This window comes from Lepus europaeus, chromosome 7, assembly GCF_033115175.1.
Source record: "Lepus europaeus isolate LE1 chromosome 7, mLepTim1.pri, whole genome shotgun sequence".
Taxonomy (NCBI): Eukaryota; Metazoa; Chordata; class Mammalia; order Lagomorpha; family Leporidae; genus Lepus; species Lepus europaeus.
This window is the reverse complement of record NC_084833.1, coordinates 57,019,850-57,044,837: the sequence shown is the minus strand read 5'-3', so window position 1 is coordinate 57,044,837 and position 24,988 is coordinate 57,019,850. Positions and strand designations below refer to the sequence as shown.

Below are 24,988 nucleotides of genomic sequence, written 5' to 3'. Positions count from 1 at the left end.
CCGGGACTAGAACCTGGGGTGCTGGTACCACAGGCAGAGGATTAGCCTATTGAGCTGCAGCGCCAGCCTATGTATTTCTTCTTAAATTTTTTTTCTTTTTATTTGAATGGCAGAGAGACAGAGATCTCCCATCCACTGGTTAACTCCCTAAAGACCTATAGTGGCTTGGGACTGGTTCAGGCTGAAGCCTGGAACTCAATCCCGGTTTGCTGTATGGGTGGCAGAGATTCGAGTACATGAGTCATCACCTGCTGCCTTCCAGGGTGAGCATTATCAGGAAGCCGGGTCAGCTGTGGAGGAGCCAGGACTTGAATCGGGCATTCCAATTTGAGATGCACATGTCTTAACTGCTGCACCAAATGCCCATCCCCATTCATTTTCTCTAAATCTTTTCCTTTTATGCCCACTCTGGGTAAACCTTAGTTCATTGGAGGGAAAAAGGGCCAGAAAGCTTTTACCATAAAGCAAAACATCCTGATTAAACTACTACGTGATTTCTCCCGGTGAAGTCTGTTTTGAAAATAAGAGCGTCCAGCTGGGGGACCTTGAAGAAAGCTTGTTCTCTCAGTGCTTCCTTCCTGTGCTTTCCCCAGCCACTTAGTTCTGACTTGTTCACCAACAGCATCTGTATCTTTCTGGGGATGCAATTTTATGACACAATGCACAGATATTCTCCAAAGAAAGGCTATGTGACAAAGGCAAAGCTCAAACTCAAGGTGTGGAAGGAAGCCTTGGGGAGCTAATGCCCAGGACCAGCTGTGTGGCTCCCCTGGGAGCTGTTGGGAGGGCTGCCGGAGAGCCCAGTGGGAGAGCATTGGAAAGTGGATTTCAAAAATAAGGGTTGTTTTTTGTTTGTTTTGTGGTGGTCTTTGTTACTGTAGAAAGTAGTTCATTGGGAAAAAAATATGGGTTTAAATTCTCCGTAGGTATTATTATTAAAAATCTACTTGGCTGTTATCTGAAAAAATATGCAGTATGAGTTGTTTACAAGTGGTCATTATTGCATGTTTGTGGATATATCTTAAGTTGTGTAAGTTGTTTGGTCTTTTAATTTTTCATGTGACATATTTTCCCATATTAAATACTTGGGACAAATATTGCCTTTAATGACTCTATAATAGATATCTATGGATTTATTGAAATTTATGCAACTGCTTATTTTGTTCATGATTTCTAAATTCTCAGTGAGGAACATCATTGCACATAAGTCTTTATGCTCTTATGATTATGTTCTTAGAAAAGCTTCAGAGAAGTAAAATTAATGGCTCAGAAAATGAATATGTTTACAGTTCTTTGATATGTTTGTATTGTCACATTTCCTTCTTGAAAGATTACCAGTTGACTTTCTCCTCAGAAAATGGAAATAAAAGCTAAGTTTATTTTGGTGAAGAAATCTTAATCTGTACATACAAGAGGTCTTTTGAAAGTTCTTGGAATGTGCATTTTATGAGAAACAACTATTATGGATTTGAATTTTTTTAATAAAAGAAAACCCATTTAATTGACTTTCCATAAACTTTTTGAAGTAGCCTTGAATGTGATAAGCCTCCTTCCCTGTGTAGTTGCCAGCTTTGCTATCCCTCTAATTACAATTCATTTTGCCATGTAGAGGACTATGGAATCTTCATGGCTTCTAGATTTAGGAACGTGCTTAGGAGAGCTCCCCTGTCCCTGCACATGGTTAGAAGAGTAATTTTCTTGTTTTTGACAATAAATCTGTAACCATCTGTTACTGGTTTTTGCATATGATACAAAATAGGGGTGTAACTTTCTCCTTATCATAAACTAATTTGCTTTGAATATGGGGGGTTCTGTTGCTGTGTTGCATCAGCCCCTTTGGTCATTCTCATGTCGATCCACTGTTTTTTATAAGACTCTTGGTATACATTGAAGATGACTGTGGGTCCATAGTACAGTTTATTTATTTATTTTTATTTTAATTTTTTTGTATGGTGGAAAAACATAGAATTAGCCAGCTGGACTCAGTTCAGATGATCCCAATTTTGTTGGCAACGTCCAGAGCATCATAGTCAGGAGCCAGCCGCACATAGGCCTTCTTCTCTCCGTCAGGTCTGATCAGGGTGTTGACTTTGGCCACATCAATGTCATAGAGTTTCTTCACAGCTTGTTTGATCTGGTGCTTGTTGGCCTTGACATCCACAATGAACACCAGGGTGTTGTTGTCTTCTATCTTCTTCATGGCAGACTCCGTGGTCAGGGGGAACTTGATGATGGCATAGTGGTCAAGCTTGTTTCTCCTGGGGGCGCTCTTCCGAGGGTATTTGGGCTGCCATCGGATGCGCAGTGTCTTGGGCCGCCAGAAGGTGGGGGATGTGTGGATCTTCTTCTTGTGGCTGTGGACGCCTTTCAGCACTGCCTTCTTGGCCTTTCAGGCCTTTGCTTTGGCTTCGACTTTAGGAGGGGCAGGAGCTTCCTTCTTCGCCTTTGGCGCCATTTTGGTGAAAAAGGCCATAGTACAGTTTAAAAGCTGGTGTGGCAGATACCATTTTTTTTTTTTTAAAGATTTTCTTGGCTGTCTTAGGAAATTGACTTTTTTTCCAGATGAATTTTGGAATAAATTTGTTTAGTTGAAAAAAATACCTGCACTTATGATTAGAATAACACAAAATCTATAAATTTATTTGACAGAATTACAGTACCATACAGAAATAGAGGATTTTTTAAGAAAGCTTTTATTTAATAAATTTTAATAGGTACAGCTTTTGGAATATAGCAATTCTTCCTCCCATACCTGATCTCCCAACCCCACTCCAGTCCCACTTCCTACTCCCTCTCTCATCCCATTCTTCATTAAGATTCATTTTTAATTATCTTTATATACAGAAGATCAACTCTACACTAAGTAAAGATTTCAACAGATTGCACCCACACAGACACACAAAGTATAAAGTACTGTTTGAAGACTAGTTTTACTGTTAATTCTCGCAGTACAACTCATTGAGGACAGAGGTCCTACATGGGAAGCAAGTGAACAGTGACTCCTGTTGTTGATTTAACAGTTGACACTCTTATTCATGTCAGTGATCACCCAAGGCTCTTGTCATGAGCTACCAAGGCTATGGAAGCCTCTTTAGTCCACAAACTCCTACCTTATTTAGACAAGGCCATAATCAAAGTGGAAGTTCTGTCCTCCCTTCAGAAAGGTACCTCCTTCTTTGATGGCCCCTTCTTTCTACTGGGATCTCACTCGCAGAGATCTTTCATGTAGGTCATTTTTTTGCCACAGTGTCTTACCAAGGATGTTTATGTAGTTTATTAGAATTTTCATTCATTTTCATAATTTCAGGACATTGGGAAGTTTTCCTACATACAGTATTTTGCCTGTTGGTTTTATGAGTCAGATTTTAACTCAGTGTTTCTGATATATAGGTAAATCACTTATTTATGGTTATTCTGTACTTATCAACTAAGTTAAGCTGCCACACCAGCTTATCAACATTGGCCTTTTTATTAGTTCTAGTAGTTTTTCACTTTAAGAAAATTAAGTTTCCCAGGTGGAAAGTCATGACATGCAAATAATGGCCAGTTTCTCTTCTCCTTTCTAATTAGATGAAAGTGAATTATAACATTGGCTAGGGCTTACAAAGACTTGTTTATATATGAGCTGTTCTTTATCAAGTCAATACATTTTTGTTCCTAGTTTACTAAGAAATTTTAAAAATCAGATGGGTACTAACTTTTGACGTTTGTTAAACATATGGCAGTTATTAAACACATCAGTGTATTATATACAGTTACTGATATCAAACCATTGTTCCATTTTTGTAATAAGCCCTGTATGGTTCATGTCATTTTTCTTCAATTCCAGATTTGTTAATATTTTACTGAAGATTTTAAATATATATATATTTTTAAAGATTTATTTATTTATTTGAAAGTTAGAGTTACACAGAAAGAAGAGAGGCAGAGAGAGGGAGGTCTTCCATCCGATGGTTCACTCCCCAGGTGGCCGCAATGGCTGGAGCTGTGCCGATCCGAAGCCAGGAGCCTGGAGCTTCTTCCAGGTCTCGCACGTGGGTGCAGGGGCCCAAGGACTTTGACCATCTTCCGCTGCCTTCCCAGGCCACAGCTGAGAGCTGGATGGGAAGAGGAACAGCCGGGACTAGAACCAGCACCCATATGGGATGCCGGTGCTTCAGGCCAGGGCGTTAACCCGCTGCACCACAGCGCCGGCCCCTAAATATATTTTTAATAAGTGAGGCTGCTGTGGAGTGCTGGGCTTTGAGGGAGTCAGCTTTTTGTATCAGGGTTTTGTTAACCCTTGTAGAATCTGTTGGCTGCATCCTGTCTTCTCTGTGTGTTAGTTAGTGGCTCCTCTAACTCAGTAATTGGCTTTTTGAAAGTTAGAACTAACCCCAAAATTTATCTCTGTCTGGCATTTTTCCTGTCTAGAGCTGTTTAACAACATTGTCAGTTTATCCTATGGTTATTATCTAATCAACTTTTCTACTTTTGAAAATTTTTGAAAGATTCATATTTTCATAAAGTCGATTTTGTTGATTTTTTTTTTTATTAGTCTACAAATACAGTAATCAGCTGGCGCCGTGGCTTAACAGGCTAATCCTCTGCCTTGCGGCGCCTGCACACCGGGTTCTAGTCCCGGTTGGGGCGCTGGATTCTATCCCAGTTGCTCCTCTTCCAGGCCAGCTCTCTGCTATGGCCTGGGAAGGCAGTGGAGGATGGCCCAAGTGCTTGGGCCCTGCACCTGCATGGGAGACCAGGAGAAGCACCTGGCTCCTGGCTTCGGATCAGCACGATGCACTGGCCACAGCAGCCATTGGAGGGTGAACCAACAGCAAAAGGGAAGACCTTTCTCTCTGTCTCTCTCTCTCTCTCACTATCCACTCTGCCTGTCATAAAAAAAAAAAAAAAAAAAAAAAAAAAACAGTAATCAGATGCATGGTTTCTCCTATGTCTGGTTTCAGCTCTTTCCTTATGAAATCATCACTATCTGCCTTTCCACTTGCCATTCTTGGGCCTGAGTGGAGGCAAGGGCTCATGTGTGTGTGTGTGTGTGTGTGTGTGTAGGACTGAGTGTATGGGGTGGATAGGGAGTAGTCTCCACATCCAGCCCCACAAATTGTGATGCATGTGTGTGAACCTGTAGATACATCCTCACCTGCATGCCATGTGCGTGTGTACCAGCCTGTGTGCTTGTGCATATACTTGTGTATATGTGTCATGGCATGTGTGTGTGTTCTGTGCATGGTCCCATTCTGTGTGTACCCATGCTCATGTGCCTTTGTAAATGCCACTGGGAAACATGCCGTGCGCACATCTAGCTAAGGGGGTACTGAGTTATTCAGTATAGCCTTAGTACTTACATGGTTTATTCTGTCATTTTAAACAAGCTGTCAAAGGGCCTGGTGAAGAGGAGGCAGGTGGAGCATAGGGGGCCAATTCTCCTGCTGATCCTTGTTCTGTTTTGGGAATCCTCTGGGGAGAGGCTGGCCTGGCCTAGAGTCAGTGTGTCAGAACTGCAGGGTACGGGTGTCGGCTCATTCTTGCATGGCTCACAGGGAAACTGAGGCCAGAGGCATGAGACTTGCTCTGAGCTAAAGAATGAATCATGACCAGCCCAAGTCTGGACCTCAGACCTTAGACACCCAGCCTGAATTCACTGGAAAGCCCCATGCTAGCTTGAGAGGAGCAGGGCTCCTGGTAACTCATCATTCAGGGAAGCAGGCCACTGTTGCCATGGAAACCAGAAGGCAGCATCTTTTGGGAGGAACAGAATGGGGAGTCCCTGAGAGAGCAGGCTGCACTGGGTGGGGCAGTCTGGAGTGGCCTGTCTTTTGCCGTGTGTGTGAAAGAGAGGGAGAATGCGAGCATGCGTACACACTCACACACACACATACACACACATTGATTTTTCTGAAGAGGGAGATGCACACTTTAGCAGGGTGGGGAACGTCTGGCCTATGAGCCATATAACCTGTGGAATCATTTGTTCTGGTACTGCCGAGGCAACTGCAAATAGGACTTGAAATTTAATAAATTGTCTGGCTCTGCGGCTCACTAGGCTAATCCTCCACCTGTGGTGTCGGCACCCCAGGTTCTAGTCCCGGTTGGGGCGCTGGCTTCTGTCCCGGTTGCTCCTCTTCCAGTCCAGCTCTCTGCTGTGGCCCAGGAAGGCAGTGGAGGATGGCCCAAGTGCTTGGGCCCTGCACCCGCATGGGAAACCAGGAGGAAGCACCTGGCTCCTGGCTTTGGATCGGCGCAGCGCTGGCCGTAGCAGCCATTTGGAGGGTGAACCAATGGAAGGAAGATTTTTCTGTCTCTCTCTCTAACTCTGCCTGTCAAAAAAAAAAAAAAATTAAATCTATAGCAGCCTAATTTTCCAGTTGGTAATTTTGTGTGGCCTGTGAATGATATTCTAAATATCCAGATGGCCCTTAGCAGGAGAGTTTCCCCACCCCTACTCTAAGGCCTTGAATTATTGCTGGTGGGACTTAGGAGGGGTAGATGTGCTGTTAAGATGGTTTCCCTGTGTCCTTGAGGACCCAGCCTGAGGCTGTTCTTAGAGTGGGCTGGGAACAGCTAGGCAGGCATGCTGTGTTTGCCATCATGGGCTCCAGAGCCTAGCTCACATCTGCTGCACAAGGCTCTCCCTTGCCCCATTGATGAGGTGGCCCAGGAGGGAAACCTCATGATGTCTTACAGTGACTGGGGTGATGGGAGAGGGGCAGAACACTGACCCTGGACTCATCTCTGCTGTTGATGCACCAGGGGGCGGCAGGGATGGAGAGGGGATGAGGACAGAGTAAGAGCACAGGATGATGGTCATGGTGAGCAACAGGGCCAGAACTGAGGGTTGGGACAGTCAAGCACAGGGTGGGCCTCAGCCTGGCAAGACATAGGAAGGGACTCTGCCCTGGAGTCCTGAGTATATCTGTGGAGTTAGTAACAGGGGCCCTGACCTCCTTCCCACCTTCCTGCAGGGTTCTTTGCCTCTTGCCCTCTGAGCACTGGTCCTTTGAGCCTCAGGGAGCTGAGCCCTGCACTCACTGCAGCTTGAGGAAAGCCCCTGTACCCCAACAGAGGCTACCCCTGCTCTATCAGGCTTGGGAGGAACTTCCAGAAAGGGGGCCATGCTGGTTTGGTGGGAGGGGTGCTAGGGAGAACAGGATGGAGGGGGCTGTTGGAACAAGTCTGAAGCGTCCCTTCCTGGCCCTCTACACACCTCCCTGCAGGAAACAAGCTGTCACCCCAGGGGGTACTCCAGAATCCCCCTCGCTGCCCCTTGATCCAGGCTGGGGACTCTGTCTTGGAAGGGGGAGATGCTTCGAGTATGTAAGCTCTGGATATGGGTGGCATAGAGAGTGCCCATGATGTGGTGAATGTGGACAGAAATGTTGGAAGATGATGGCACATGAGGAGAGGTTCTCAAAATATCATGGAAAATGTATATTATGAAAAATTACACATGGATTTTAAAATGTTTTATGACAATAAGCTAATATTTGAATTCAATTTTCCATGAGTTTTTGAAGTCTACACGTGTGTGTGAGGGGTGTTTGTGCTTGGGGGAGGGGGTGTGTTTGGTGTGTCTAGATTGTTGGGGGGTACAAAGTATGAAATACGGGAAGGGGCTTCAGGTACACATGTGTGAGGTAGAGCTGGAGGTCGGCAGTGACAGTGGGAGGCAGCTGTCTAGGTCAGCTTGTCTGCATGTGGTATATGAGGGTGACACATTACTGTGTGTGCTGTGGCTTGAGAGGGTGAGGAGTGTGCCTGTGCCAAAAATATATTCATGGGGTGTGTGTGCGCGCGCATGCACACGTGCGTGTTGGGTGGTGAGGCAGTGACAACAGTGACTGGAGCATGAACATGGCAGGGTGTATGAGCAGAAGGGATATGTAGGCGTCATTCTTTCAACACCTCACGAGTTGGTGGCAGTATTTTCCTCTCAAAGTTGAGGATCTCAGAGCTCCCTTGAGTGAAACAAGTTACCTGGATCATCAGAAGGGTCTGTTTGACTCCCAGGATCCATCTCTGGCAGCTCACAGCCTTCTCTAGACTCGGACTAGATGGGTCATGGCGGGCCGTGCTCAGTTCCGGTGTCTGCCAGAGCTGGTGTGCCTGGGGTTGGAGGCATCCATTGCATGGTACAGGACGACTGCTATAAGGCAGTTAAGCATAGTCAATACTAGAATTAAACTGCATAAACAGTAAATTATGTTTAAAGCAAAGGTAATAAATACTGAAAACTCTGCATTTCCTAATGATTCCATTCCATTTTGCAGCATCTGTGTTCCTGAGATTATGTCTGTTGTATCTGCATTGTGATGCTTTGCTAAGCCTCCCTTGCCAGCTTTGTGCTCAGGCTGTCCCAGAATTGACCATGGAAAGAATGTTTATGGCTTAAAGTCAGCAAGTGCTACAAAGTCAGCAAGTGCTACAAAGTAAGGCTGCTTTTATGGTTTGGTTGATTGTCTCGACTTCAAAGAGTGATGGAAAACCTTGTTACTAACACAGATTAAAGTTAACAATTTATTGCTACACCGTGACTAGTGCTAAACACAGAAGAAATTTCCTTCCCATATTCAAAAACCCTGAACCCATTCAGAAGTCCCCACCTGTGCTCCTTTTCACTTTCATGTTGCTTGTTAGCAGTTCAACGTTTGAGTTGGAACTACGTTTGTCATTGCAACAATAAGTTGGCTACAGATAAATAATTAGGCAGAAATTGATGACCACAATGATTTCTGAGTCATTTGGCTATATGGAGTTTGTGGTGAAGACTGTGGAATCTTTTATCAGATTGCTTTATTTCCTTTGTGTTGATAAAATTTATAATAAACTTATGTACGTTTTTGGAGAGCTGGTTGTGACACGTTACCATAAGCCTGCGTTGCCCACAGCCATGTTGAGTCTGCTTATTGTACAGGGTGAATTGAAGGGGACCCCTGCTGCTTCCACAGGAGCACTAGGGGCAGCTTCTTTCGTTTCCAAACAAGCTGTGGCTCCGTACTGGGTTGCGTCAGCTGTGACCACCTCCTGGTGTGAGCACTGGGACTCACCTGGGTGTCCCATTCATTCACCTCCTTCTCTGTGCCAGGCACCCGGGGTTTACAGGTAGGGGAAGGCATAGACATGCCGTGTGTGGAGTGCACAGTCTAGCAGAGGAGACAGCAGTGATGTTATGCCCTGGGGAGTGTGGGGGCAGAAGGAGGCACTGGTGCCGTGGAGGCAGTAGGCAGACAGGGATGAGAGATGCTGGCCTGATGGAGCAGTGCTGTGATGCGTTGGAAAGGCTGTCAGTCTCCTTCCAAGCTTCCGGGTAGGCAGTGTCTAGGAGTCTGATGTGCTCTCTGGAGGTGAAGCAGGGCAATCAGGGTGCCCTTGGGGAATCACGGATCTGGGGATGTGACAAAGATCAGGTTATGTGTGAAGATCTCCAAGGGGAGTTGAGGGGCAGCTGCAGCACAGCTAAGGCAGGCTAGTCTCTTGTGTAGGGAGAGGAAGGTGGGAGGCAGGAGATGGGGCAGATCCTGCAACCCTGCCGTCTTGGTAGAGGGATGTAAAGGACATCCTGTGGAAGAAGTCTATAGTAAAAGCAGATAAGTGACATGTTCAGGTTGAATGGTCAAGGTCAGAGAATTTCCTGGAGCAGGCAGAACTGCAGGTAGGGTACAGACTAGAAGGAGGCTGGAGACAGGTGAGGCCTTAACCCAGGGAGTAGCACTGGGGCTGGAGGGGAGGGGATTGATAAGGACTTCACGGGTTGAAACACAGAGGTGCAGTAAGAAGGGGGCTAGGTTTATGGGGTGATGGTGGAGTAGGGGGTGCAGCTGTAGGGGGTGCCTGAAAACAGGAAGAGCAAGTATGGAGTGAGGGAAGTCTAGTTATGGACCTGGAGAGCTAGGGATGCCCCAGGAGGGCCTTATAGACCTGTGGAGCACAGGGGAGCCTTGGAAGTAGATCTGGGAGCCCCCATGGGCAGGTGGGAGAGCCACAGGAAGGAGGTCACCCCAGAAGGAACAGAATGAGCATCCAACTTGGGTGCCTGTCTTGGCCTCCGTTGTGCAGGGGGCAGCCCTGACATCAGGTCCTTCCACACAGGAGAGCCAGGGAGAGGGTGGGAGAAGGTGGGACATGCTCAGCACCATGGGCAGGGGTTGCACGCTGCCATGGGCTGGAAGCTACAGGCTATGGTGGTTGGGAGTCATGGGCCTCAGTTCTAGCTCCAGTCCGGCTCTGCTTTCAACTTGCTGTGTGACCTTGGGCAAATGACTGCCCACTACCCCTGAGCCTCAGATTCATCTAAAAACAAGGTTGGACCACACTAGTGACTTTTGGATGACATGTGGAGCCCCAGCGACACCCAGCTGTATCTCAGAGCTTCCCTAAACACCCCCCTCCCAGCAGCTAGGTGCTGTCAGTATACGGAGGGAGGATGAGAGGAAGTCCCAGGGTGGGAGCAGCCTGCTCCTGCCTGGCTCCCCTACCTTGGGCTGGGCAGCTGGCCACACCCCTTGCTCTGGGATCCATGGTGGAGGAATAAAGGATGAAGGCAGCTGGCTCAAGGCGGAAGTCTGGCTGGTTTACCCTGTGCCCTGGCATGGAGTGGACACTCCTGTCACCAGGAAGGTTGTCCTGCCCCGGCACCTACCCCCTAAGGGGTCCAGCTCCCACAAATCAGGCCACACCAGGCCCAGGATCCCAAGCTTGAAGAGTGTTTCGGGAAGTCCCAGCGTCCCCTAGTTCTCCTGCCGTCTGAGGAAGTTGGAAGGAGATCTTAGTGGAAGTGGCCTCCTTGCTCTTGTCTCCTCACCATCCCAGATGAGGCTCAGGAGGGAGCTTCAGTGGCCCTGGGAAGAGATCCCATTCCCAGGGTTCCTCCCTGTTCCTCCTCCCTCTGCCCTCTCCACTCCCCAGGGCCAGAGGCTTCCACCAGTTCTTCCTTGGCGGGGTGGTTGGATGGGTGCCAGGTGACGACTGTCGGTGTTTCCTGACAACAGGCCGGGGGACTCAAGCGCCAATGTGAAGCTGACAAGAGTCCTGGAGACAGGGGGCAGTGAGACGGAGTCTGTCCAGGCCATGCCCCTGGCTGGGGTGTGGCCCTGGGCCTGGGGAGGGTCGCTGTTTGAGCGGAGGACGCAGCTTTATAAGATGACTCCGTAAGTATGGCCTGGGTGAGTGGGGCCACAGGCCCCCACTGCCCCACGTGGGATGGTGGGTGTGGACCATGAAGCACCTTCAGCAGGAGACCCTGTAGTGGACCATGAAGTACCTGCAGCAGGAGACCCTATGGTGGGCAGGGGGGCATCCCAGAGAGCCAGGCTGAGGCACAGGCAGGCTCCCGTGCTCCACTGTGTTTCTGGCCAGAGGCCGGGGCCCTGTCTCAGTGGAAGGGTGTGGGGTGTGTGCTGTTGGCTGCAAGCTAGCTTTGGGCCCAAAGTAAGCCCCACTGGACTCGAGTCAGAAGGGTAGGCTCTGTTAAGCATCAGGGCTCTGCGACAAGAGTTTGCATCCTGAGAACTACTTTCAACACCACAGATTCTCCGACCCTACCCTCAGAGAGCAAGGTGGGGCTCCCCAGGTGACTAGTGGGCTACAGGCCCCAGGCCGGTCTTGCTGTGGGCCTGTGCAAGCCCAGACTCTGCCTGCTGTACTGTGGTCCTGGAAAGTATTCTGGTGGAGGAGACCCAACCACCTATTGGGGAACTTCTTCCTGAGGCTCAGGGAAGAAAGAATGGTACATGGGGTGGGACGCTGAGGGAGGAAGACAGAGAGGCAAGACAGCACTGTGTGCGAGGGATTGCTGTGACACGAGGCTGGGGGCCCCAGTCCACACCAGCCCCGCTCTGCCACTGCCTGGCCATGTGGGTGAGCTGCGCTGTTCTCACAGTCACAAAATCAGATACTAGAACTAAAGCCTTTCCAAGATGAGATGACATCTTCTGGAGAGAGTTGCTCTTCTTGGTTTTTCAAATGTCTCTCAAAAAAAGAATTCAGCTAATTCAAAATAACCTTTAGAAAAAGATAAATGAGATGGGTGATCTTTAGCATGCTCCTAACTGACACGAAGGTTACTGAGGTTACCTGAGTTAGGTGGAAGCAGCATGGAGCCCCTGGCTGCATACCCTTGGGGCTGTCGCAAGAGTGGGTTTATGGCTGTCTCGGAGTCCTGGGCATGCGCACTCTTGGCATGCACCCTCATTTCACCTCAGTGTGCACATTTCTACCCTCCTGCCTGAGAGCACCCGAGGTACTCACTCGACCCACTTTGCTCAGTCAGTCCCCACGTGCCAAACTTTTGGATGCTTTCCAATTTCTTGCTATTATAAATATCGTGGCTATGAATATCTGTACAAATTGCTTTCCTAGTATGTTACTGGGAAGCCTTCCCCAAGTGGGATTACCAGGTTAAAGGGCATGGACAATTTTATAGCTCTTCTCACATATTACTGGATAGTTCTCTGGAAATACTGAACCCACTTACTGTGACACCAATTACGTGTGGCTGTCCCCACAGCCCTCCAATATTAAGGTTCATGGTTTTTATTAGTTGGTAGCTGCTGTTTCCCCATTGTGTTGCGCTGGTCAGCAGCACTGCTGTCTGGTTGTCTGCAGTGTTGTTGCTGTAATAATGGGTGAAGTTGGACACTTCCTGAAGGATCTGGAGAAGCTGGTGGCCATCATTTGTGCCGCAGAAATGATGGTGGGATTGGTCCCGAATCAAGTTGCTGAGCAGGGCTGGGAAAGCAACAGCTCTGTGATTCCAGACTGGCTCAGTCCTCAGGCTCCAAGCCCACAGACAGACAGACAGACAGGCATCCGTATGCCCTAGTTGCAAACCCTTGGGGGCTGAGTCACGAGGTTGGTTTTAAAACGGCCTCACTTGTCCCTGGTAGAGGACCAAGATGAAGGGGCAAGGGAAATCCCATGGTCCGTCTTGTCCCCGGCTTGATGGACTAGGCTGGGGCTTCACTGGCAGACTGCACAGCCCCCTGCCCTAGCCATGGCTTTCTGGGCGCATAGCTTTCTGTGCTGTGGCTTGTGGCTGTGGTAGTGGGGATAAACCAGCTTGGGGCTCATATCATACTTGTCTGTTGATCCTCAGAACTACCAGGGAATGGCACCGAGTTGGGTTAGTGCCTGTCAAACCAGGGTTCTGGGAGTGGCCAGAGGGGCCAGCTGTGTTTGTTGAGGTCTGAGCTTGGGGACTTGGGGAATAATTCATAAAGGTGCCCAGCACAGGTAGTCATTGCTCAGCAGATGTGCATCCTTGCTTTTGCTGCTGCTTGTGCCTAGAGCAGGGTTGAGTGTACCTCCTCTACATTACAGGAGCCCAAAATGGCCTTGAACCAGGGCATGGGGAAGCATGTGGTCGAGGGCAACCTGCTCTCTGGTAAGCCTGGAGCAGAGCTGCAGTAGAACCTTGGCTTATGAGAAATCTGACCTTGGGGATGGTGGTGGATGTAGCCATGTGGATGTATAGCTTGGGAAGCAGCAAGTGGATGGGTTAAAGCCTGGAAAGATCCTAAGCATCGAGTTCCTTCTCTGAAAAATGGGTATATTAACACCTCTCTTGTAAAGTTGTGTGTGGACTAGTGATGCAGGGAAAGCCCCAGCACTGCTCATGTACATAGTAGGAGGTCCAGCCATTTGTGACAGGGCAGTTTCTGTGGTTGCCCTAGAATCCCATCACCATAAAGGGCTTCTCTCTGGGACCCCAGGGTGCAGCCTGGGGTTTGACAGACAAGGCTACAGGGTATGTGCATGGTGGTCAGTGCTCAAGCTGGTTACAGTGTGGCTAATCACACCATCCTACGGTTGGCTTGGGAGAAAGGAGCCCGGGGGGATGCTGCCCTGAGGGACGCTGGGACTGTGGGACCTCCAGGGGTCCTACCCAGGATAGTGTGGGCACTCAGTAGTTCTCTTTTTGAGCATAGAGTGCTCTGAGAGAATCTGCTCAGGCACTGGGCGCGCGGCAGGACAGCCCTTCTGCTGCAGCGTGACCAGAGGCAGGCCCTACAGAGATGAAGGGAGTCTGGATGAGTCAGGACTGGGGAAGGAGGTTTGAACAGCTCCATGCGGTCCAGAGGGAGCTGGCCTTGAGTTCAGTCCCTGGACAGGTCAGCTGCCTGTGCCTTGGCCCTGATCCCAGGTAAGTTTCTGTGCAGGGACCAGATGTTGGACCTTGTTTTTCTCTGGGGGCAAGAGGGCCCTGCAGTGGCTCCAGCCAGCCTGGGGAGACAAAAGCTGAAGCTGCTTCAGGCCTCCCCTGGTGCCACCCTGCTTGGTGTGCCACTGCTCTGGAGCCAGAGGAGTCCAGGGCTCTGAATCCCAGTTTGCCCTGCAAGCTGGAGACCTGGAGTGAGCCCAGCCTATCTGACTTTTTGTGCCTTTCCTGCAAAATGCTCTCTTGTGCTGGGCACTGTGCTGGTGCTGGGGATGCAGCATGCAGAGGGCAGTATTGGGAGAGGCGTTAGTAGTTGCTAGTATTCATATGGGGGCTGTAAATGCACTGTGAAGGATGTGAAGCCCCTGGCACATGCTCAGCCCCTGCTAGCTGTGTGACTCGTAGATTTTGGAAATGGCTTCTAGTTCATATCCCCTTGGAGTGACCCTTGGATCTGTCTGAACCTGCCTGGATCTTACAACCTGCGCAGCCCCCTACCTACCCCTACATATGTGTGCTCTTGTATAGCCCTCAGCATGTGCAAATGAGTCTCCATCCTCTCGCACTCTCTGCAGCGGGCTCCACTCCCTACTTCTTCCAGCACCTGGCCTTGCCTCACAAGTCTTGACACCAACTAGGTCCAGCATCTGCAGCTCACACTTCTGGTAACCACAGTCACTCCTTGTTAAGTTGAGAATGGTGGCCAAGCTGTTACCCAGGGTGTGTTTCTGTGCAGCCAGTGTCAAAGAGTGCACCTGCAGGGAGGCCCATAGCCCTGTGTTTGGACCCTGGCCCCGCCTCTTACTAGCCGTATGAACTTGGCAAGTTGTTGTACCTGTTTCCTGCTCTGTAAAATGGGAATGATAGTGGTACCTTCTCTGCAGGGCTGCTGTGAAGGTGAAATGAGGCCATGTGTGTATAGCTGTTTGCATCGTGCTGGCTCCTAGGGAACACTGAATAGATGTTAGCTGCTGCTATTATTTTGTGTCTAAGAAAATATTTGGAGTAAACAATAGGAAGAATAATCCTTAGGTATTTACCCAGCACTGAGCTTCTACTTTGTCCCAGGCACTGTGCTAGACACTGGGGATAAAACAGGGAGCAAAACAGTGATTCCCTCTGACCTCAGGGAAGTTAGGCTCCCAGGCTGCACAGCCACCAGCCCTCACCTCCCACCAGCTGCCATCTACCCTACTCCTTCCAGCTGCGTGAGCCCTGACTTCCTGTCTCCTTGCATTGGGCTTCATATGTGCTTTGCCACTCAGCTGGCATGTGGTGTCCCATATCTGGGCCCACTGAGGCTGCTATGTCAAAGTACCAATGGCTGGGTCATTAAGAAACCCCATACACTCACGTCTACTTCCGGAGGCAGCAGGTCTGAGCTCAGTGCACCGGCACTGAAGGGTTCTGGTGAGGGCCTGCTTCTCACTGAGCCTTCACATGGTGGAAGGAGGGCAGGAGAACTCTCTGGGGTCTTGAGAGGGCTCCATTATCATGATCTGATCACCTCCTGCGGCCCCATTTCCCTTCCCATCACCGTAGGAATTAGCATTTCAGCCCACAAATTTTGGGGGTATGTGAACGTTTAGTCCACAGCACCTGGTATATCCCAGCTGGAACTCACAACGTGCAGCCCACTCCTCCACAAGTCAGACTCGCAGCTCCTCTGCCAGCAGCACTGTCAGCCCCTCATTACAGTGCTTCCGTTCCGTTCCATTGAAGCTTGCACCACGGTGATGCCCCTCAAGAGCAGTTCAGTTCTTCGCAGGTGAGAAAGCTGAGGTGGGAATGGCTGAGGTCCCACGGCTGGTCAGTGGCAGGATCGGAGTGGAGGCCCCTGGCCTCAGAAGCCGCTCTCCAGCCTCAGCTCCTGTGGGCTCCCTCAGCCGTTCCCTTCAGCCCAGGCCCTTCTCTGTCACTTCCAGGCCCCTCTGTCCTGGGCTGGAAGAACCCACTTCCTTCATCATGACCTTTCCCTCCTGAGGTAGGACCATGCTCTTTCCAGTGTCATCAAGCCCCTGCATTTTCCCATTGTTTAGTATTCCAAGACTCAACTACTCAGCCTGGCCCCAAACCAGCTTTGCCGGACTCTTCTTCCCCCTACTCAGTAGCTTCCAGCCTCCTGTGGCTCCCTTGCCTACCTACCTTTACTGAATGCTGTGTCCTTGGGTCCCCAGCTTCGAATGCCACCTCTGCTGCAAAGCCCTGGTCCCCTTGGGCAGACAGACTTCTTTGTTCTTCCCTTGCACTACCACGATTCTGCCCATTTACCTCTGGCTGGGCTGACCTCATGCCGCCTGGGGTTATTGTTTGTTGTGTCTGCGTCCATCCGTGTCCTCTGCTAACCTGTGATGCTCCCAGGCCTGCACCATGTCTCACTCATCTCCGGGTTCTGGCGATAACAGGGCTGGTTGCAGTGCAAGCCTCCATACTGAAGTGACAGGTGGTCTACGACGTCGCAATATGGGCAGGAAGAGTCAGAGCATCTTTCTGTGCTCCCAGCTAGAACTGAGAAGGATTCCTGAGTAGCCAGGTCTCACAGGACAGAGCTAAAGAGCCCCAGAGGTCATCCATGTCGATCTTTTATCTTTGACGAGTTGGACTAAGGCCCAGAAAGGGGGAAGGCCTTAGATCCCTCAGCAGGAGAAAAGTACTAGAGCTAGAACTCGGATCCCTGGCTTCGAGCCTGGGGTGTTTTCTGCTTTGCTGAGCTAGTCTGTCTTTTCCTTGTTCTTCCTCTGCATAAACAGCCGACTACAATAATAGCAGTTGCTTACCTCGGAAGTCGGCCTGCAGCCTCCGAGCTCCGGAACCTTTTCTGGTCTCCTTTCAGATAACCACGTGACACCTTGTCTTCTACCTTTGTCATAATTTTTCACTCTCGTTTTCTTACTGCGTGTTCTCTGGAGGGGAGAGGAAGGTAAATTACACTTAAATTATAGAGAAAGTGCAGAGGAGGAGAGTGTTGCCAGGGTGCTGATTTTCTTCCAGTGAAGTTTTGAATCCTGGGCATCCACACGTGTCAGCTAATTTTGGTACTTGTTTTTTTTTTTTACATTTATTATTTGAAAGGCAGAGTGATACAGAGAGATAGCTTCCATTCACTGGTTTTTTTCTCCATATGTTGGCAACAGCTGGGGCTGCGACAGGCTTTAGCAAGGAGCCAGGAACTCCATCTGGGTCTCCCACATAGGTGCCAGGGACTCAAGTACTTGAGCCATCCTCTGCTGCTTCCCAGGCATGTTGGCAGGGGGCTGGATTGGAAGCCAAACAGCCAGGACTTGAACCCACACTCCAGTATGGGATGTGGCTGTCCCAAGCAGTGGCTTAACTCACTGCACCACAATATATACTCTGGTTTTGGTACTCTTGTGGTTCAGAATTTGGAAAAGAGGCCCACCAATTGGGTCTGAATGAAATGGGCCAAAAAGGAAGTAGTGTCACCAGCTGCCTGGCTGCCCCTCCCTGGCTGCTGCCTGCCTAGCTGCCTTCCTGGGATGCTTAGACCATGCAGGCATGGTCCTGCAGTATATAGATCCCATGATGGCAATCACTTGGAGACTGTGACTTTGCCCAAGACTGGAGCACTCCTCAGGTTCCCCTTTAGGAAGGGAAATCAGGGAAGCAAGTCTGGGCACATATGTATTTCAAGCAAACGCTGCCTTCCCTGTGGCATGACCATCTCCTGGGTAAGGGGCCAGGTTTGCTGTAGAGTCTGTTTCTGCCCCTGGCTCTTCTGCTTTGCTGCAGGGGTCTGCCACTCTCCGAAAGCAACACCTTACCTCTTAGTACCTTATTTACTCTAAAAGCACTCACTTAAGATGCAGAGTGGACACCTAATTGTAGCACTGACCCAGCTGCTTTGTGAGACAAAATTTAGGCACCAAACAGCATCGGCATGCTCCAACAAAATGGACACAGCTGCTGGTAGTGACCGACATTAGCCAGTAGGTCGACATGGCTGCTGTGGCTTTTATCTTTTCTTTTTTTGAAAGATTTATTTATTTATTTGAAAGAGTTACAGAGATACACACACACGGGGGGGTGGGAGAGAGAGAGGGAAGGAGAGAGAGAGAGGCCTTCCATCACTGGTTCACTCCCCAAATGGCCTCAATGGCCTGAGCTGAGCTGATCCAAGGCCAGGAGCCATGAACTTCTTCAAGGTTTTCCACATGGGTGCAGGGGCCCAAGGACTCAGGCTGTCCTCTGTTGCTTTCACAGGCATATTAACAGGGAGCTGGATTGGAAGTGGAGCTGGGACTCGAACTGGCACCCATATGGAAAGCTGGCATCACAGGGGGCAGCTTAACCTACTATGCCACAGTGCCAGCCCCAGCTTTTTATTTTGGTGCTCATGTTCACAAACCATCTTGGTGCCTCTCTTCTTTCCGTTCCATCATCACCAAAGGGAGTTTAAGAAATTTTTCTGGGGCCGGCGCCGTGGCTCACTTGGTTAATTCTCCACCTGCGGCGCAGGCATCCCATATGGGTGCCGGGTTCTAGTCCTGGTTGCTCCTCTTCCAGTCCAGCTCTCTGCTGTGGCCTGGGAGGGCAGTGGAGGATGGCCCAAGTGCTTGGGCCCCTGCACCCACATGGGAGACCAGGGAGAAGCACCTGGCTCCTGGCTTCGGATCGGCGCAGCGCCGGCTGTGGCGGCCATTTGGGGAGTACCAATGGAAGACTTTTCTCTCTGTCTCTCTCACTGTCTGTAACTCTACCTGTCAAATAAATAAATAAAAATCTTTAAAAATTAAAAAGAAATTTTTCTATGTCAAGTTAATGAAACATTCAGTCTTATTTGGGCCATTGTTGTGGTGCAGTGAGTTAAGCGACTGCCCATGTTTGAGCACTGGTTGGAGTCCCGACTGTTTCACTTCTGATCCAGCTCCCTGCTAATGTGCCTGGGAAAGCAGTGGGAGATGACCCAGATCCTCTGTCTCCTGAGACATCCTGCTGGAGTTCCAGGCTCCTGGCTTTGGCCTGGCCCAGCCCCAGCTATTGTGGCGATCTGGGGGAGTGAACCAAGGATGGAAGATCTCAATATCTTTCTCTGTAACTCTCGCTTTCAAATAAGTAAATAAATACTTAAAAAAAAAAAAAGTCTTGGCCGGCGCCATGGCTCAACAGGCTAATCCTCCGCCTTGCGGCGCCGGCACACCGGGTTCTAGTCCCGGTCGGGGCACCGATCCTGTCCCGGTTGCCCCTCTTCCAGGCCAGCTCTCTGCTGTGGCCAGGAAGTGCAGTGGAGGATGGCCCAAGCCCTTGGGCCCTGACCCCATGGGAGACCAGGATAAACACCTGGCTCCTGCCATCGGATCAGCGTGGTGCGCCGGCCGCAGCGCGCTACCGCGGCGGCCATTGGAGGGTGAACCAACGGCAAAAGGAAGACCTTCCTCTCTGTCTCTCTCTCACTGTCCACTCTGCCTGTCAAAAAAAAAAAAAAAAAAAAAAAGTCTTACTGAGAAGGAATCGCTATCTTTAAATTCATCTTGTGAAGGAACTTGTTAGGAATCGGTTTGAGTTCTTGCTATAAATCTGTTATATTTTAGAATTTTCTTCACATGGACCACAAATGAGTCTTATTTGTATTCGCTTGAGTAAGATCACATGTGATCTTACACACGAGGCACCTTTTCATCGTGTGGGTGGTTATTTTGCAGAGAAATATCATTGCCGATTTTTCTCTTTTAGCTTCCATCTGGTGACTTTACCGAACTTTCTGGTTCTCATGGTTTTCTTGTTGATGCCCTTGGGTTTTCTTGGGTCCCAGTGCAGTACGGATGTCGATGTGAAAGCAATACACACTCAGTAGGAACCAGACTTTGAAATTTGAGTTGAGGTCTTTGTCCAGGTGAGTGATGAGTGGTATGACCTCTCGCAGGGCTGGACATCAGCGGCCCCCAAGCAGCCCCTCTTCCAAAGGGTCAACAACACATACACTGCAGTGTGCTGTGTTGCTCAGCCAGGCTGCTTGGCTAGGTGGGCGGGTTAAATACACTTTCCAGTTGTTTATGCCTTCAACTTACGAGGGTTTGTTGAGGTGTAACCTGTCACGAATGGAGTCAAATCTATATATCACCTACAGTAGTACAAGCCTTGGGTCCACTTCCTGATACAGCAGACCAGTGGCTGTTCATCAGTGCCCTCTTTGGGAATGTTAAAGAAAAACAAGTAGTTGGGTCTCTTCCACCCATGCTGAGCTTAACTTCAGGTTCAGCTTTAGAACCTGGGCCTTGGGTAGAGATGGGAGTTGGACTCCAGACTCAGGAGGGGGTATTGGCAAGGGCGGAGAGAGCTGGCGTTTGGCTTCTCTGAGAGGAGACCGCTGTTTCTGGAGAACAGACCTGATAGCCTTTGTAGGCACTTTTTAAAATTTTGGCCTGTGAGCAAGGGAAGTTGGTGAAGGATTTTAAGCAGCAGGAGCCAGGGTAGATTTGCATTCTGGAAAGATCATTCTCACCGCCACGTGAGACTGCAGGGGGCCAAGTGAAAGGGTGCAGATCATTATGTAACAACAGCCAGCTCATACAGCCTGTTCCAAGTGGTTTACATAGATTAACCATGGAGTCCCCAGGACACATCCAGGCACACAGGGAGCACCAGGCAGATGTGGTTTCAGAGCCCACCCTGAAGCAGCACAGGCTATCATGGATGAAGGGAGTATGGCAAAGATGCTGGCATTGGTGAGGACCAACGGAGGAAAATTTAACATGAACAGGTCCCCATGATGGATTGACTGCTAGGGAAGGAGATAGAGTAATTTTCCACATATCTCTTGGCCATTTGGAGTTCTTCTAGTACTTCTCTTCAGTTTTCCATTACATACTTCTTCTTCTTCTTCTTTTTTTTTTTTTTTAAGATTTACTTATTTTACTTGAAAGTCACAGTTACACAGAGGAGAGGCAGAGAGAGAGGTCATCTACCCACTGGTTCACTTCCCAGTTGGCCACAATGAGCAGAGCTGTGCTGATTCAAAGCCAGGAGCCCAGAGCTTCCTCCGGGTCTCCCATGTGGGTGTAGGGGCCCAAGGACTAGGCTATCCTCTGCTGTTTCCCCAGGCCATTGCAGATAGCTGGATTGGAAGTGGAGCAGCCAGGACTAGAACCAGCACCCACATGAGATGCCGGTACTACAGGTGGCGGCTTTACCCGCTACGCCACAGCCCCGGACCCTGCATACTTCAGCACTTAGCACCTCTACTCTTTTTCATGAATAAGGACGGGAAACATAGTTGCTGGGTGCATCCTGTACCTCCTGCTTGTCTTTTGAGTGAGGGATGGGTCTCTGCTCATCCTGCTTTTTCTTTTTCTTTTTTTTTTTGACAGGCAGAGTTAGAGACAGAAAGGTCTTCCTTCCATTGGTTCACCCCCCAAATGGCCGCTACGGCCAGCGCACCGCGCCAATCCGATCCAAAGCCAGGAGCCAGGTGCTTCCTCCTGGTCTCCCATGCGGGTGCAGGGCCCAAGCACTTAGGCCATCCTCCACTGCCTTCCCAGGCCACAGCAGAGAGCTGGACTGGAAGAGGAGCAACCAGGACAGAATCTCTGACACCCCAACCAGGACTTGAACCCGGGGTGCCGGAGCCACAGGCGGAGGATTAGCCTAGTGAGCCGCGGTGCCGGCCCATCCTGCTTTTTTCTTTTAGGGCTCTGAGCCTTGTCTGAGAATCTAGTCTCTGCTCACTCTGCCAAGGCAGTTAGAGTGGGAGGTGAGAAATGCATGTCCTTTTGATGTAACTTATCAGATAGGGCCCTTGATAATAGACTACCAGTGAGACGTGGTCTGAGCCAGTGCACTCATCATATAGATTGACATGCTGAAGCCAGGCAAACAGAGAATGGACTTGTCTGTGGTCCTGTAGTAGGCCAAGGGCTTAAATCTAGAAGTTGGGCTTCCCAGTGTCCATGACCCTATCAGCATATGTAGATCATGTAAAGATGTTGGCCAAGGACATCAGTGAATGTATGGTCACTTGCCAAAGAAAGACTTGGAGTTTAGTCCGTCAGAGCCAGGAGCGTGGGTTGTGGTAGCTTACAGAGCTCAGGCTGAGATGCAACTATGGGGAGCTGGGGCACAGCTCAACACGTGGGAAGTGACTGGGGTGGAATGGGGGTGGCCCAGTTCAGAGGAACACAGGGCAATGCTGGGGTGCCTAGCTCCTGCTGGGGGACAGGAAGCTCTAACATGCGTTCTGAGGGCAGGCCCCGGAAGTCACGAGTGTGAGGGCTGAGAAAGGGCCCGGCACGTGATCAGGTCAGGCGGTCGGATGAGACTCCAGAGCCTCAGTCCGCTGAGCTGAATCCTGTCCCTTCAGGGTGGCAAGGTCTGCAGCAGCGCAGAGTAGACACAGGGCAGCTGGGCAAGGTGAGGACCGGGAGAGAGGGAGGCAGACCTGGAGGTAGCATGGAGATGGGCAGGGCAGAGGTGGGCTGTGCTCTCTCGGCCCAGGGAGTAATCTCACCTGAGGTGGTCCAGAGGTGGGTACACATCACTGCCTCCTGGTACCCCAGCTTGGCGATGCTGTGGGAGAAGCAGCCCCCTCCCTTGCTCTGCTAGAGGCACCTGCTTTCCTGTACATCTATGATGAGCGGAGGCTGAATGAATCCTTGTGCTGTGACCACCGTGGCTCATGCTTCCTTGTGTGTAACAGCCCCTCAGGGCTGCTGGGAACAATCAGTGAGATAATGCAAGTGAGCACTTGGCACCATGTGGGTCCAGCGTGAGGGCCGCCGAGCGGATCGAGTGCCATCACCTCTGCCTGGCTCTCGGGAGGTCAACCCGTGTCTCCTCCTCAGCCCGCACATATTGTCTCCACGTAACAGATCGGGAAGCTGAGGCAAGCCCCGAGGGGTCCCTGGTCACCCCGTAGGTCAGCAGCACAGAGAGGACGTGGCCGTGGCCCTGCTGGCGGAGGCCTGCCTGTCTGCATCACTGTGTGCTGCTTCTGCACTAAATGATAATTTTGCCTTTCTTTCAGAGCTGAGCCCTGCTGTAATGAACAAAATTACCAGAGAAAGTGTGGAAAGGAAGGAGCCTTCGAAATGGCCCACTCACTGGTTTTCATGAGGCATAGAGGGGGCACCACGCTCAAAGTCACATGGCACATTAGGGGCAGAGACAGAACTAGAATGTGGCGGTGGTCTTTCTTCCCTAGGCACAGCCTCTGTTGGTCTTAGAACTTTCATCCCCCCTTCAGAGAAGTGACTCGGCTTGATCGGAGTCCCCTCGGACTTCTTTAGGGACCCTGCATCTTCAGTGAGTGCCCTGGGGGCTCCCTGGGGGCTTTCAGCCTGGTGTTTATGGATCAGCAACAGCATAGGAAGGGGCCGTGGAGCACAGAGACGGCCTGCTGCGGTGATAAACTTTGCAGATAGTTTAAATCGCATCCAGGGACTGATTCCTCTAATGCATTTCACGTTTGAAATAACAGTGGTTTTCTTAGCGAGAGGGTAAAATGGGTCAAAAGCAAACTCCCAGGCTTTTCTGAAAGGTCACAAAATGAAATGTCCTTTGCTGGAGGATATACAGGAAATGGCCGTCTGTTTGACAACAGTGAGGGCTCTGCTAGATAAATCTTGCATTAGCAGCAAATGAGAGCTCTCCCTGTCTTCCCCATCGGCTGAACTTCTTGTTGCTTATCTGCAAATCCAATAACGCCCGCATAACAACCCCCTCCTGGAAGCCGAGCTCCAGAGTCCTCTTCTATTTATACCCTGGGCTTCTGTTCCTGGGCGAGCTGGGCCTCCATACCATTTAGGGGAGGGAGGGTGCAGGCAGAAACCGAGAGAGGAACAGAAGCCTCCCCAGGTCAGGGTCCCAGCATCTCCATCTCCAGGAGACTCCCAGGAAGTATCTCAAAATAGAGCAGGGTAAACTGGGCGAAGAGCAGGGATTAGCATTCTGACCCCCCACCCCCACCCGGCTCCTCTCCAAGATACAGAACCATTAGCCTAAGACTTGTAAACGTTCCTTGTGCCTGTTGCGTGAGAACAAGGCCGCCTGGGTGTCATGAAGCAACAAGTCCTGTGTACCAGCTGACTAAGGATATTTCCATCTATGTGACTTTCAGTCTGATTGATTTACCACATTCACTGTACCAACTGTGTTTATGGTCCGTCTAACCATAGGGTGGGGGGCAGGTTCATCTGTAGTGTTCAGGGGTCACCTAGGAGGTCTTAGGTGTCAAAAGCTGGAGTTGAGAGGAGACTGGAGCACCTGGGAGGAAGAACTACCTGGAATGGAGGATGTGTCCTTGACCCTAGCATAGCTGAAGATGCTAGGCCAGCCTCAACCCTGAGAAACTCAGGAGAACGTTTATAGGCGCTGGCTACTGGGGCTTTGTCATAGGACACGAGGCTCCCTTAGAATATCCTGTCCCATCTCAAAAACCTGTCTGTTGCTCATTAAAATTTCCCCAGAGGGATCCGTCCTTTGACCATAAATTATTTACTTCACCAAGTCCCAAATGATAGACATTTTGTCCCCACCTCAGCCAGTTTCCTGTTAGAAATAAAACTTGGGGATGGGTATTTGGCCTAGCGATTAAGTCACCCGTTGGGATGCCTGTGTTCTGCAGGGGAGTATCTGGGCTTCGTTCCTTAGCTCCTGCTCTGATTTCGGCTTCCTGCTAACGCAGATGCTTGGAGGCAGGTGGTGCCTCAGGTACTTGGGTCCCTGCTGCCTATGTGGGAGACCCAGGCTGGACTGCATTCCTGGCTCCCGGCTTTACCTTTTTCAGGCATTGCAAGCACTTGGGGAGTGAACCAGTGAATGGGAGCTTGCTCTGACTCTTTCTCTCAAATAAAGCTTTGAAACTTCAGTGAATATCTTTGGGCA

At 50.0% G+C, this 24,988-nt stretch overlaps 1 protein-coding gene and 1 pseudogene across 2 annotated transcripts in view; one reads left to right on the top strand and one right to left on the bottom strand.

Moving 5' to 3' along the window:
- Positions 1–24,988, top strand: part of TUB (TUB bipartite transcription factor) — a 97,617-nt gene that overhangs the window by 45,078 nt on the left and 27,551 nt on the right. The gene's annotated exons all lie outside the window — the stretch shown is intronic.
- LOC133764445 (large ribosomal subunit protein uL23-like) lies at positions 1,970–2,455 on the bottom strand (annotated as a pseudogene).